This window comes from Pleurodeles waltl, chromosome 7, assembly GCF_031143425.1.
Source record: "Pleurodeles waltl isolate 20211129_DDA chromosome 7, aPleWal1.hap1.20221129, whole genome shotgun sequence".
In the NCBI taxonomy this organism is placed as follows: domain Eukaryota; kingdom Metazoa; phylum Chordata; class Amphibia; order Caudata; family Salamandridae; genus Pleurodeles; species Pleurodeles waltl.
The window spans coordinates 41649277-41664443 of record NC_090446.1 but is presented as its reverse complement, the minus strand read 5'-3'; positions in this window follow the sequence as shown (position 1 = coordinate 41664443).

Sequence of the window (15167 nt, the reverse complement as noted above, 5' to 3'; positions counted from 1 at the left end):
TTCTTGAAATATATATGAACATGTAAATTGACTCCAACCCTTTTTTTGCTTTTTATAAATGCATGTATTCCATACTTGCTTGATACCCAAAATGATGCACCAAAATTGGGTGGTATTAAGACACCATGCCTGTTGTTTGCTGATGATACCTTGCTTTTATCCCAAACTGCCTCTGGATTATCCAGGCCTTTGGAAAAATTCTAGTTTTTTTGTAAGGACTACGGCTTACAAGTAAATTGTACCAAAACCAAATGTATGGTATTTGGCGATCCAAAATTCAGGCTAAAGAAAAAAATAGACCTTGATGGGGAGGTTCTTGAATGTGTCAGTGATTTTGATTATTTGGGAATCAGGCTAGATAACTCCCATACCTGTAAATCACACCTGTCAAAGTCTGTTATGTCCCTGAAACAAAAGACAGGAGCTATCTTGAGATTTACTGCTAAAACGCCCACCTTCTCCATTGCACCTGCATTGGATATTTATAAAGTGCAAGCTAGAGCAGGCATCTTATATGGTGCTGAGCTCTGGGGGCATGCCATGCTTCATGACATGGGAAGAGCAGAAAATATTTTTATTAAAGCTCTATTAAAAGTTCCATCTAGTTCTCCAACCTGGCCCATCCGAATGGACCTAAATTTGCCCTCAATTGTGGATCTTGCAGCTTTGCGACCACTCCAATACTGGATTCGGATCTGGTCTACAGTAGCGCTAGATCCTTACAGGACATGGCTAACAGCGCTCTTACGAGATCCCCAGGTTGATAAAATCCCATGGTGCAAGTATGTAAAAAGGGGTTTCTTAAACCTTGGGTTGATTTCTTACAGGGCGGACCCCTCACACCTCCAAAAACTGCAGCTCAGAAGTTGAAGGACCCTTATTGGGAAAATGTATATATGTTAACCCTAGCAGCTGTACCGTCGGGTAGTTTGACAGATAGCTTCTTATCTTTTAAGTGTAACTATAAGTTCGAGCACTTTTTAGACATTATTACACTCCCAGTGTCACATGCACTTTATTTAACACTTAGACTGGCATTCTTACCAATGCACGATTTTACCGCTAGGTGGAAGCAATCTACTAGTTTGTCAAATTTTTGCACGATGGGGTGTAACACCAGAGAAAATATTAGTCACTTTCTATTTCATTGTCCAGCTTTTAAAATGCAAAGGACCAGTTGGATAAGACCTCTTTGTAAGACAATGGGCATTAGAGACCGTCACTCTGCCCTTAGGATTTGTAGTACAGATGGGCTGGTGGCATGTGCTGTGTCAAAGATTTTAGCAGCTAGTTGGCAGCACTGAGCAGGTTTCATAAATTGACATCAAATTAATTAAAGGGTAGTGAATGCGTGCTGCTTGCTTGTTATTTTAATTATTAGATTTTGAATACATGTTTTATTATATTCAATTTTTTTAATATTGAGAGGAGAGCCCTAGGTTTTGAGAACTTTTAGATGTAATTGCTCAAGTTTTATCTTGTGTTATGGCTTGAGAATTTTTTTTTTTTAAACACTATGGCCCTCATTACAACCCTGGTGGTAAAGTCTGCTGACTGCCGTGCTGATGGCCACCAACATACTGTGCCCGCGGCGGAAATCCGCTACAGGTATTATGACCTACACTTAGAAATCCTCCACAGGACAGACACCCACACAAGTCCGCCACACCAAAGGTCAGTGATAAACTGGCGATAGCAAAACCCACACCGTTACGCCAACAGGAATATGCCCACACTATCACGACCCACGAATCAACGTGGTGGTCATTCAACCGCAGTAATCCATTGGCGGTACACACCACCGTGCTCAAAATACACACTCACTTGCAAAACACAACCACATTGGACAAGTCAAAATACACACACCTGATACACATACACACACCACACCCACACACTCACAACTCAACCACATTACACACAACCCCTTACAATGACATTTGTGGAAGAAGCAGAGAGACAGAAAAGCTACGACAACACCAGCATCCAGAGGCACACAACACCATCACTCATACACCATCCACGCACATCAAAGAACACACCTCACACATCACCCACACCACATCATGGCACCTCAAAGACACTCCAGGTTTTCTGAGGAGGAGCTCAGGGTCATGGTGGAGGAAATCATCTGGGTAGAGCCACAGCTATTCGGATCACAGGTGCAGCAGACCTCCATTGCAAGGAAGATGGAGCTATGGCAGAGAATTGTCGACAGGGTCAACGCAGTGGGACAGCATCCAAGAACACGGGATGACATCAGGAAGAGGTGGAACGACCTACAGTATGTTCCGTGGTATCCAGACACCAGATTGCTGTACAGAGGACTGGCGGTGGACCACCACCTCCTCCCCCACAGCTAACAACATGGGAGGAGCAAGTTTTGGCGATCATGCATCCTGAGGGCCTCGCAGGAGTAGCAGGAGGACTGGACTCTGGTAAGTCATAGATTTGCTATTATATCGCCCCCACCCTACCTGCATGCCATCACAAACTTCTACCCCTACCCTCACACCCATCACCCCAACACCTCACAGATACCCCACTATCACAACCCACACATCCCAATACCAAGCCCTGCATCTGACAACAATGCATGGACACCCATCACAGACCTGCATGGACACCCATCACCACAGCATGCCCAGTAGAGAGACTCAGCCAGGGCACACAATCTCACTCACACAAGGGCCAAGGCGATAATGCAAGCACAGGAGTAGAGGGAAACTCACCAATTGCACAAGATGGCACACACAGATACAATAACAATGCATTTACACCACAACAGGACCCCTACCCAACGTCACCCGACAGGAGGTGCCATCCATATCCAGTCCCCCCACAGAAGAGGCCCGCAGTGTCGACAGCAGTTCTGCACGCCTGGATCAAGATGACCAGCCCGGCCCATCAGGGACCTCTGGACAATTGCTTCCCCTGACACAGTCCCAAACCACCACTGAACCTCCCCCCTTAGGAAACACCACCACAGCACCCACCCAGCGGGCCCATGCCACTGTCCCCAGGACACGTCAATCAGCGGTGTGAAACCAGGGAGGACTTGAAGTCCATTAACACCACCCTGGTCACCATTGCAGGGGTGCTGGCAGACATGGCCAACACCATGAGGGAGACAGTGGCATACCACCGGGCCCACTGACACAAGTCCGAACGATGAACAGCCCTCCACCTATGCCGGCGCTAGTGTACAGGAGGTCCCGCCACAGGACCAACAGGCCACCAGCACCCCACCCCCTGCAGAAGGAGAACCACCCCGCAAACGGTCCCTGCGAACCAGGCACAAGACAAAGAACATTGCCAAGACCCCTGCCAGGAAATTAAACTCTCCTGATTGTCACCCTTCTGTCCCACTATGTCACCCTGACCACCTTGAACTGCCATCACTCCATTCCCTGTGCCCCATTGGACAATGCACCTGTGATACAAAGAGACTGGACTCTACAATGAATATTCCTCCACCATCACCCCAGCCCATTGCACACCCCCCTCCGCTTATTAGCACTTAAATAAACACCCTTGATTCACAAAACAATCTGGAGTCAGTCTGTACTTTCACAAATGTATTTTTAGAACCTCTTAGAGAAATTGCATTGTAAATGTTCATTTGCACATACCAAAGTATGACAGTTGTTGGGCAGCAGTGAACATAGCAGAAGACAGAATGTGGTACCCAGATCTGTGAAAAGGAAAGCCAAAGTGAACTGTCAGGGTCCATGCACAGAGGTAATAAGGCAGACTTATACAATGTCCTACAGCAGTCTGATATGAGAGGAGCAGTGCCAGTCTCTTACCTGTGTCTCACTGGAAGTACTGCATGGTGATGTTGTTTCTGTTGTCAATATCTTCTTCTTCTGTCTCCTCTTCCTCACTGTCCACAGGCTCCACAGCTCCCACAAGACCAACATCAGGCCCATCCTCATGCAGAAAAGGCACCTGGCGTCGCAAAGACAGGTTGTGCAACATACAACATGCCACGATGATCTGGCACACCTTCTTGGGTGAGTAGTATAGGGAGCCACCTGTCAGATGGAGCCACTGGAATCTGGCCTTCAGGAGGCCGAAAGTCCGCTCAATAATCCTCCTAGTTCGCCCATGTGCCTCATTGTAGCATTCCTCTGCCCCTGTCCTGGGGTAACCAGAGTCACCTGCAAATGTCGAGGGATATTTGTTAGACGTACACCACCCCTTAGGGACTATCCCATACCCAGACACCTATTCATACTGTGTGGGGGCCTTGGCCTCATCTATAAGCCACACACAGTGCCTCTGGAGATGTCCCATCACATAAGGGATGCTGCTATTCCTCAAAATGTAAGCGTCATGCACAGAGCCAGGATACCTGGCATTCACATGAGAGATGTACTGGTCTGCCAAACACACCATCTGCACATTCATTGAATGGTAGCTTTTACGGTTTCTGTACACTTGTTCATTCCTGCGGGGGGGACAAATGCCACATCTGTAGCATCAATGGCACCAATGATGTTGGGGATATGTCCCAGGTCATAGAAGTCAGCTTTCACTGTGGGCAAATCCTCCACCTGGGGGAAAACGATGTAGGTGCGAATGTGTTTCAGCAGGGAAGATAACACTTTGGACAACACGTTAGAGAACATTGGCTGTGACATCACTGATGCCATGGCCACTGTTGTTTGAAAGGAACCACTTGCCAGGAAATGGAGCACTGACAGGACCTGCTCTAGAGAGGGGATAACTGTGGGATGGCAGATAGCTGACATCAGGTCTGGTTCCATTGGGCACACAGTTCTTGGATTGTGGCACAATCAAGTCTGTAGGTGATAATGATGTGTCTGTCTTCCATTGTCGACAGGTACACCAGGGATCTGTACACCAGAGGATGATGCCATCTCATCATCTGCCCCAGCAGATGTGCCCTATGGAGGAGAATGGTGAGCAGAGGGTCAAGTACCACATAGGTTGCACAAGGATTTTGAACTAATGTGATTTAATCGGTGTGTGGCGTTGTCTGTCCGTATTCCTGCCCAAATGTGCTGTGACGCAGTTAGGTGCCCTGCCATGTGCCACCCTGAAATGGCGGCTGCTGACCTGTAAGGAGGGACAAGGGGAAATGAGGTAACTGGCTGGCGTTGTGCAGCGTCGCGGTAGGCGGTTGAAGACCACAGCGCAATTCAACAGTGATTATCATTGGGCCCTATGGGTCCCAGGAGCCAATGGCGATGTATGCCGGCTGTGACGGTACGCACCACCGCCGACGTGACCGCCATTTTCTATCTATTCACTCACTTGATACCTGACCTTCAACAGGAGAGGACCTACACTGCAAGTGCTGCTGTGACCTCAGTCTGGAAGCGACAATGGCTCGAGTGTCTGGGGAAAGGGCCCCTGCCTTCACTTCGGAGGAGTTGGAGAGACTAGTCTAGGTGCAGTACTCACCGTCGTCACCGTATGTCGAGAGAGACCGTCCCGCTCATATTGTCCTCTAAGAGAAGAGATAGCACAAGAGTGACAACACAAGAAAGTACAAACAGACTTTTGCGTGAACATCTGACATCTGTTTATACCAGGGGACAAGGTACTTCAGTGGTAGATATTTGAAATGACCTGATTAAGCTGGAGCTCCCCCTCCTCACAGAGGCACAGTGAGATAGGTTAGAAGAAGACCTCCAGTTGGAGGAACTCAAGGAAGCTGTTGGGGGAATGGCGCCTCAAAAAGGCCCTGGCCCTGACAATTGGCCGGTCGAGTATCACCAGGCCTATGGTGCCCAGTTGTTACCAAAATTACATGTAACCCTTCAAGAATCTGAGAGATTGGGCATGTTACCTGCTTCAATGCGTGAGGCTCAGATTATCATGCTCCATAAGCCCAATAGGGACAAAGAGGACCCCGGTGCATGTGCACACTAAGATATTGGCAAAGGTACTAGGCATTAGACTAAAAAAGGGTTCTTCTACATTTGGTACACAATGACCAGTGTAATTTGATCTTGGGCAGAGGTACATTTCTGAATTTGCTGCGGTTGGCACATGTGCTGCACTCGACGGCAGATACTGCAATTCAGGCAGTGGTGGCAGTGCTCAATATTGAAAAAGCTTGTGATACCATCAGGTGGGAATACTTGTGGACAGTTGTTGAGGAAATGGGGGTGGGCCCCGACTATCTCGCGTGAGTTAGTCTCCTATACATACGCTCTGTTGTGCAAGTTCGGAAGGGCGTGGTGATCTCAGACACCTTTGCTATAGAGAGCGGACTAGACAGGGTTGTCCTCTATCCCCTCTCTTGTTTACGCTCTCTATGGAACCCTTGGCGAAAAAGCTGCAGAGGGACATGGTGGAGTGGGGGATCTCAGTGGGAGGGGCTACACACATTGTCTCCTTATATGCAGATAATGTCGAATCCTGAGCGCTCATTGACCAAACTCTTGGACAAACTAAGATTATTTGGTGAATTGTCAGGCCTGCATATTACCCAGAGCAGAACACTACTCTACCCGATTGCTAATTTGGTGGGTCAGGCCAAAGAAGATCTCCCCCAGACACCGCTTACTTGGAAATGTGACCAGTTTCGCTGCTTGGGCATGCAAATAGCTCACTCAGATCTAGATGACTATAACCTAAATATGGGAGCTACTTTACAGAATCTACAGAGTTTTGGAAAAAAAAAACATTCTCTTTTATGGGTAGAGTAGCCTTGTGCAGACTGATTCTTCTCCCCTGCTACTTTTATGTCCTACAGAACGCCCTACATCTTACTCCTGGAGTCACTTTTAAAGAAATTGACCAACTCCTAGTCTCTCTGATATAGGGAGGGAGGCGGAGTACAGTTAAGCTTGTGGTGCTAAAATTGGACTGTGAGCTGGGGAGACTGGGTGTTCCTGATCTGCAGTACTATTATTATGTTGCAATACTACAATATGCTGTATAGTGGTGTACAGATGAAATGACTGCTGAAAAGGAACTCCTTGGTGACTGGACAGGGGTGTCCGATCTTCCCGAAATCTTGAGGAGGGTACAGGGAGTCCCAGATATGGCTCCGTACCTGGTCTGCCAGGTGGCAGAGGTCTGGAAGTGCACGGTCACCATTGTACTCAGACATGCCCCATGCGTTACGCTGCTGCACTTGCAATGGTTACAGGGCTTGAGACAGGCGCAAAAGGTCATTGACCTAACAATGTGGTATGAGGGGGGCTGTCTGACAGCAGGAGACTTATACAACCGGGGTACATTCCTTACATTTGAGGAGGGGTGTGACTTTTTTTCACTTACCCCCGGGTCAGTACTTACAATACGCTAAGATTTCCCATATAGTTAGGGGAATATGGACAATCTTCTCTGAAGAACCGGAAGAATCACGTACTATGCGGACCCTCCTAGATCCCGGGGTTACTAGAGGTTTGACATCTTGGATTTACAAAGCCCTCAAAGCAGACTGCAGAGTAGATGTGACAGTGGTGCGACGCAGGTGGGAGCTGAAGGTTGAACCCCCACTCAGCGATGCGGAGTGGAAGAGGGCCTTTGCGCAAGTAAAGTAGGTGGTTAGTAATGCGCGTTTTAATTTAACCCAATTCCATTACCTACACCACACCTACCTCACACCCCAGGGACTGCATAGAATTTCATCGGTTGCCCAATATTGCGAGCATGCACCAACCACTTTTATTCATATGACCTAGAACTGCCCTCAGCTGAGTGAGTTCTGGGCCACTATCATTGACGATCTGTAGGAAGTCACAGCAGTACGCATTGACCTATGACCTAAATTAGGAATCCTTCCCCTACCTTGACAGGGGAAAATATGGTATTGCTTTGCGTTGCTGGGGTTAGTGTTTGCCAAACGCTCTGGAGGCTCAGAGCTCCTAGACATCCACACAGGCCTCTGGGAAGCCAGGTTGGGATGAGGTGAGGTCTCAGGATAGGACGGAAGAGTCAGCAGATCAGGTGGACAGTTAGAGGACAGACGTGGGGTGGGGGGTTGTCTTATTCCTTCCCTTACTTGACCCTCTCCCCCAGCACACATGGCATAGACGTAAGACAAACCCAGACATGAGTGATACACAGCATCGCCTGAAAGAGTGACACAAGATTACCTCCATCTGCATTACCATGCCAAAACTCAACTTCAGAGATACTGCTACTAGGGACGTTCACACTGTTAGACCCATGACCTGACTAAAATAGATATCTGGATCAGCCATAGTTACAGTTGACGAAGTTATGCTGTTATATTTATTTTAATTTTAAACAATACTTTTGCTACCACAAATGGTTGGGCGTTCTCAAGATAGTCATGACAGAGGATGTTGAAGTATGAGGCAGCCCTTGATATGACACTTATTCATAAAACACCATGGTACTGTGACTCATATCGGGATCTAGGTGGGTGGGATTTGATGTGGTGGAATGTGAGGCACTTTACATAATGCATACAATGCAGCCCTCCTAACAGATGCTAAATAGATATATGTAATCTATGACTTTTACTTATGTAATGATTTGATGAGATGTTGAACTGTATTGCCAGTACTGTGGAAATGCTAATAAAAACAAGCTAAAAAAATATGACCACATCACAAGATTTCAATAGTGTTTCATATTTCCAGTGCTGAAATGCTTTTCTTATGGCAAGCATGGATTAAAAATCATGACAATAACTTTTAGACATTGGAGTTAATACTGCCTAGTAGGGTCAATTAATCAGTTCCTACTGTTGTAATATATTTGTTTGGGCTGTGGGAGAAGAGATTAATGTATTATTATTGTTACAGTTCTGTTTCTTGCCTATCATTGTTTCATTGTTGCATTCTAATGTTCTCTGATTCCATCAGCACACAATAGCATGCCAGGCGCATTTCAGGCACATCATCTTCGTCTTCTGGAAAGCATAATGTGCTGATTGCTATTTCCTAGTGATTTCATAGAAAAGATGCTTTTGAAGAGTATCAGTAGTGAGAAACTAGTTCTTTGAAATTGTTTGACCAGGATCAGAATTTTCCTGATGAAATTGCCTGTTGTATGCTAAATGGAAATACTATTATTCTTGAAAAACAGGTTCTTTCACTAGTCGATGGTTCTCCTTTATTAAAAACAGTTTTTATGGAGTGTTACCCAAAACTCACCTTCAAACTCTCCTCTGAATCTATTCCTCTCTCACACTCTTTCTCCTTCTTTCCTGATTCTTCTGCTCCCTCCATTATTTTATGATGGAGTTTCCCAAATTGTTTTTAACTAGTACCCTTCTTCCCTAATTTAGCTCAATTAATTGTGACTTCCTATTCCTGGCCCTCATTCATTCTCAACTCTTCCTTACCCTTGGCTCTGGACAGAAGGAATGAAATAAGGAAGAACTACGGAATGTGGGAGGAGTTGATGGAAATGAAGAAGAACCAAAAGATGGAAGGGACAAAAAAATAAAGTTAGACGTAACGTAAAAATGAAAGTATAATATAAAAAATAAAAAAGGGGAAGAAAGAAGCATGAACATGGGAAGGGAAGGAAAGAAAGAATGGAAAAACCATGGAAAGAAGGAAAGTAGGATGAAAAGTAGGGAAAAATATGAAAAAAATATAATCTTTAAGGTAAGAAATATGAAATAAGAAAAGCAAGCTAGATAAAAGAGAGGAGGAAAAGAGTGGAAGGAAGGAACAAAGGAAAAATAACTGAAGAAAGTATGCAAGAACATAAGAAAGAAAGAAAGGAAGAAAGAAAGAAAGAAAGAAAGAAAGAAAGAAAGAAAGAAAGAAAGAAAGAAAGAAAGAATACTTGAGAAAAAGGAAGAAAAATAACATGGAATTAAGAAAGGAAAGTAAAAAAGAGGGAATGGAAAAAGAATGAAAAAGAGAAAGATCAAAAGAAAGAGAAGGTAGATAAAAGTACAACCTTTAAATGGTAAGAGTATCAATTTGGAATTGTCGCCTTAGCATATCCAGTTGGAGTTTTAAGATGTTACCTGTCACTTCTGATAAAAGGCTTACCTTAAACAGGCATGTGTATGTGGGCTGTTTACTACCAGTCACAGAGTGATCCACAGATAGATTTGTGTGGCATGTATGTTCACCAGTGGTATACACATGGAAGTGCTTCTTCATGTGATTTAAAGAAGAAAAGATGTTTGGCCTAGCATTGGAGATGATGGTAAAGAAGGCTTTTTTCTGAATTGTGCATATGCCTATTTGTACCAAGCATGGTAACATTTCTGCTATTTCCAGTAATTTCCTAATATGCATTGGCATCTATGATGAATTGAGAATGAATGATGTTGTGTATATCTGTAGTGACAGAAGAGGGATTAGGATTCTTCTCTATAATCTTTGTGGCAAAGAAGGCATTAAAGGGTATCAAGCTAATGCTGAATTTGACAAAGTTCAACACATTGAACCACTAATGCCCTCAAGGTACAGCAGGTAATTTCACTGCTAAAACCGAGGGAACATTCTATCACCTTTCGATTGAAAGAACATACACTATTGCATTCAGCTGCATCAGACTTGTTGTTTGCAGATAATATGATCCAATTTCCATTCTGACCTTTTGCTTCGCGATGGAACCTTAATTAGTTACAAAGTTGCTTGTCCCATCACTAGGGTTTTTACACTACAAGGGGGTCATTGTCTACACTTATATTGCTGATTGTTTAGTTCAGACTCGAAGTACCAGATGGTGCAACTTCTACCACCTTTGGGCCTAGAGTGGATTCGAGGTCATGTTCATCATGAATATTGCCTGTGTCTGCCTCAGGTTTATGCATCAGCAGCAGGTTAAGAATGGGCTATCTACTCTGTTTCAATGTCAGGTGATGTGAGCAAGAATACTGCTATGGTTGCTCGGAAAAGTTTTACTGCAACAAGCCATTTAAGCTGTGGTTGTTGATCCACAGTTATCCCACAGGACGACAACGCATGGAAACTTTGAGCTGGAGGTACTATTATGATTTGCATTCTTAAGTGGGGTAAATATTGTAATCTCTGTTACCTTGTTCACCACAATTATTAAGAGTGGTCATGAGGAAGAGGAGTGTAGATGTAAATCACATTACTTAAGGACAAACATTTTGTTCAACATATATCACATTTCTTAATTCATAACATATATAACTGTGGTAATAGGCTATTTTTCAAAACTGGCATTTGTCCATATTAGAGCTGGCCATTTATTCATTTATATTTGGCTTTACTACATGGTACTTGGAATATATTCTGTTGCTAATCTGCCATTTTGTATGTCATCTGCCTGCACCTAAAAAAGGCTAAAAAACAAAAAGTGCAAAATTATCAGTTAAAACAATTTAGAGCAGTACCTGAAGCCTGCACACCTCTTCTTCTACCTGGTTACCAGAAACCAATCATAATGGACCTATGACGTGCCTTTATTTTGATTTCCTGCTTGGTTTCAGATTACTCTTCTAGGTGCAGGGCCTCATGATAAGAGCCCTTCTGGTCACTCATGTGTGACAGCTAAACATTCCCACACAGGATCACAACAAATACAGTCCATGCCTTCTGTCCAAAAATGCAATCTAGCGACACAAAATTACCATGAAAAGCGCTATAAACTGTGCTCCCCATGTGCTATCTTGCAAAGTTCAACCATTTGACAAAGGGATGTGCCATTTGTTTGTAGTTTGGGAGAGACCACTTTGAGTGACGCTTAACAGTATCACCAAATCGAAGTGACTGGAAGTCAAGTGATATTTTGTGATGATCACACATATCATCAAACTTTTAAGGCATTTTTTTCTCTGAAAATCTACTGGAACTACAGCACAATCTCTTAGCTGACAATCACATATTTCACCCTAATAAAAATCGACCCTCATGTCTCGGGGCTTGCGTAGCGTGCGGATTGTAAATAGTGCAATTTGTGTAGAACATTATAGCTAATTGTTTCTAAGACACAAACTTACACATTGTGTTTTGGTGTGTACAGCGCACATAACACGCCCGCCAATAATAAACATTTTAAAAAGGTAGACATTTATACCGCGTCCAGTCTTTATAAATTACCTGTACTTGGACACGCCGGAGGTCGGTGAACCTTTTAACCGAGTTGGGTTCTCCTCATCCAAGAATAGTCGGATCACTCAAATCAATAATCAATAACCATTGTAATCAGTATCCAATACTTAATCAATAGATCAAGCGACACATTTGAAATCAATAACAATTAGTATTTTGACACACCATGACCTTTCAGTCATGAATAACCACACCAGTTTATTTGAAGTTAATGAATTTATTTCTCTATATTAACAAAGCTAGCATGATATAAGTGAATCTCAAAATCAAATGATATATGTATACGAACATTACTAGCTGTCCATAGCGGCGGAAGAAACGCAGTCTACGCAAAATCTGAATTATAATACACTTGGTTATAGCAATGCAAATCACTAATATAAGTAACTGAATTTGACTAATTGCATACATCGGTCAGCATAACAAGATTTCAATTTAGCATGGTGCATCAGATGAATACCTCGACTAGCCTCTAATTAGCATTGGCATATGGGGCTTCATGCAAAACAAATTTAGTCAACACAAATTTAGAAAACTTCTAGCTTGGGCCCTATCAAAATAAGAAGTTGGTACCTAGGAAGGAAAACACAATGCATAATACAATTATCCTTTCATATTTACCAAATACAATCAGCATACAAGGAAAAGACTTCATCCTTCAGGTATCGGTTCGATCAGCATGGGGCAGATTTCAAAGGGGGGGCAAAGTTTAGAGCAAGTTTCCTTGCGGCAAGAGTTACTGCATGGGCAATACGGGCAAAGTTAAAGTTAAAGTCTCTAGGGTGAGAATTCTTTAAAGTCTCTTTCTCTGCGACAGAGAAAAGGCATCAAGAGGTAGCTCTAAAATGGCTTCTTGAATCTTGCTTCAAAATGGCATTGTAGAAAATGGCTGACTTCTCTTTGTCCGGTGAGTTTAAGTAAGAAACATTCCAAATTCTTCAGGGTCTTCCATTGGAGGGTTCATAAGGTGGCTTCAAATTGACCAATGAATAGTGTCTTTCTCCTAGTACTCATTTATGCATACATTGTCCTTGGAGACTTGGAACACAAGTTGCAACAAAGTTTGCCAATTATTTCGGTATCAGTGCTTTTATTGTCTGCACCTGCAGGAGCTGACCTTGCATCAAAAGGGATGAAACCATCCTAGCACGAAACCTTGAGATAAGTGTATTAGTCATCTCTACTGGAAAAATACAGCATTATAATAAAATAGTATGTCCTTGTTAAAGCAAGTGAAAACCACGCAGTTAAATTTGAGACCAGGCAACTAGTCCAAAGCCTCTGCTAAATTTAAGCTAAGCATAAAACTGTTTCAACAAGAAGATCATAGAATACATTTGCAATTATGACGGATTACTACATTTGCTTGTTCTTCATGAAAACAAAGGTCATTCTATCCTCACCTGCATCGCAAACATTTCCCATCATCTGCTCGTCGCAACATTTCCCGCCACATCAAGGGAGTAGCCAGAAAATTAAAATACCTTCCACAGAGCGCCAAAGCTCTGATGACACCAAGCAAGAAAAGCCTGAACCTCCCTAGAAGAGCTTCTTTGTCTCTTCTACCCAAGCATCTATTCACTCATACTTTCTTTCTACTTCTCAAACACTGATATCCACCATTTCAGCTTTACATTTTGTCATCCGTTATTTCTTTCATTCAGTCAACATTCAGTCTTTCACCATCCATCCATCCATCAATAATCCATCTTTTCACCCAACTTTCTTTCCACTGACTCATCCATCCATCCATGCTCTCACCAACCCATCCTTTCACCTACCCATCCATCCATTCATTTACCCACATATCGAAATTCCTTTCAATCATTCATTCATAGAACAAAATGTCACGTCATCTCAGAAAACAACAAACAGTAAACTTTTGAATTCTTGGTTCTTTACATACCACTTTTAACTGTGGGCCTTGTCAGTAAGGATTGTTTCCAGTTTGTCTAGACTCCAGCACCAAGACACCCTTGGGTATTTGCACGCTGTAGAAATTCCATTCAGTCATTCATTCGTAACCTTTTGCAAACCCAACTATCCTTTTACCCCATCCTTTCTTATCTCATCCATCCATCCTTTCACCCATTCATCCTGTCATCCCTTCATCTATCCATCCTTTCATTTGCTCATCCATCCATCTATTCATCCAACCATTCTATCACCCACTCATTAACTCATCCTTTCCCCTAGTCATGCAATTCATCCACTCGTCCATTCTTCTTTCCCTTTTCTATCAGCTCATCTTTCGGTTATTCTTAGTAGTTATTTATGATCTATTGTCTGCCAAGTTGCTGATAAAAAAGTGCCAATGTGCAGATGAAAAAGGTCCATACAGAAACTCACTCCTGCTGTAGCGGGGGTTCACTACACTACTGCACCACAGTATGATGGGGAAACATAGGCACAACGTAAGCATTAACAAAATGTAGACAATATGAGCGTTATAGAATAGTCATGTACCTTTTGCTAAACTTGTTTAGCAGCTCATAATCCACTGGGAAGAGCATAACACCTCACAAACTTTTTAATTAAAAATGAAAAAAACTCATTCAGGGCCAGATTTATCAAGGTCTTGCATCACCCTTGTGTCACATAAGTTGACACAACAGGTAATGCAAGCCTTAAGTCAGATTTACCAAGCCACACTAAACCAACTTGTGTGGCCCTTTGTGTCTTGGTATACCTGGAATAACGCAAAGGAGCACAACTTGCTGTCTTGCATTACCCTGCCCCAGGGAGGCATTACATAGGTGAAGCAGGAGTGTTCCCATGCATCCGGCCATGTATTCTGATGCATTCCCAATTTACAAGACAGGTAAACCTGGGAATGTGTCAAAACGCTATGCCTGTGTAAAGGAGGCATAAAAGAACAAATATATTTATTTCTGCTCCTTTTTTCTTCTTTCTAAGTGTGCTGCATTATACAGCTGTAAATGTCAGTTGATAAAAAATATATTCTGCTATCTGAGGTTGTAATAAGACATCTTTAGTTAGTTAATCCAGTACAAATTTGCCTAAAGTGCTTCTTACATTAAATAAACAACATTTTTCAGGAAGTGAGGCATTTTTTTCTTTCTTAGACTTTTTATTTTAACCATCCTGATTCAAGGAGTGCTGAATGCACTGAAAATCCCCATCCATCTTTGTACTATG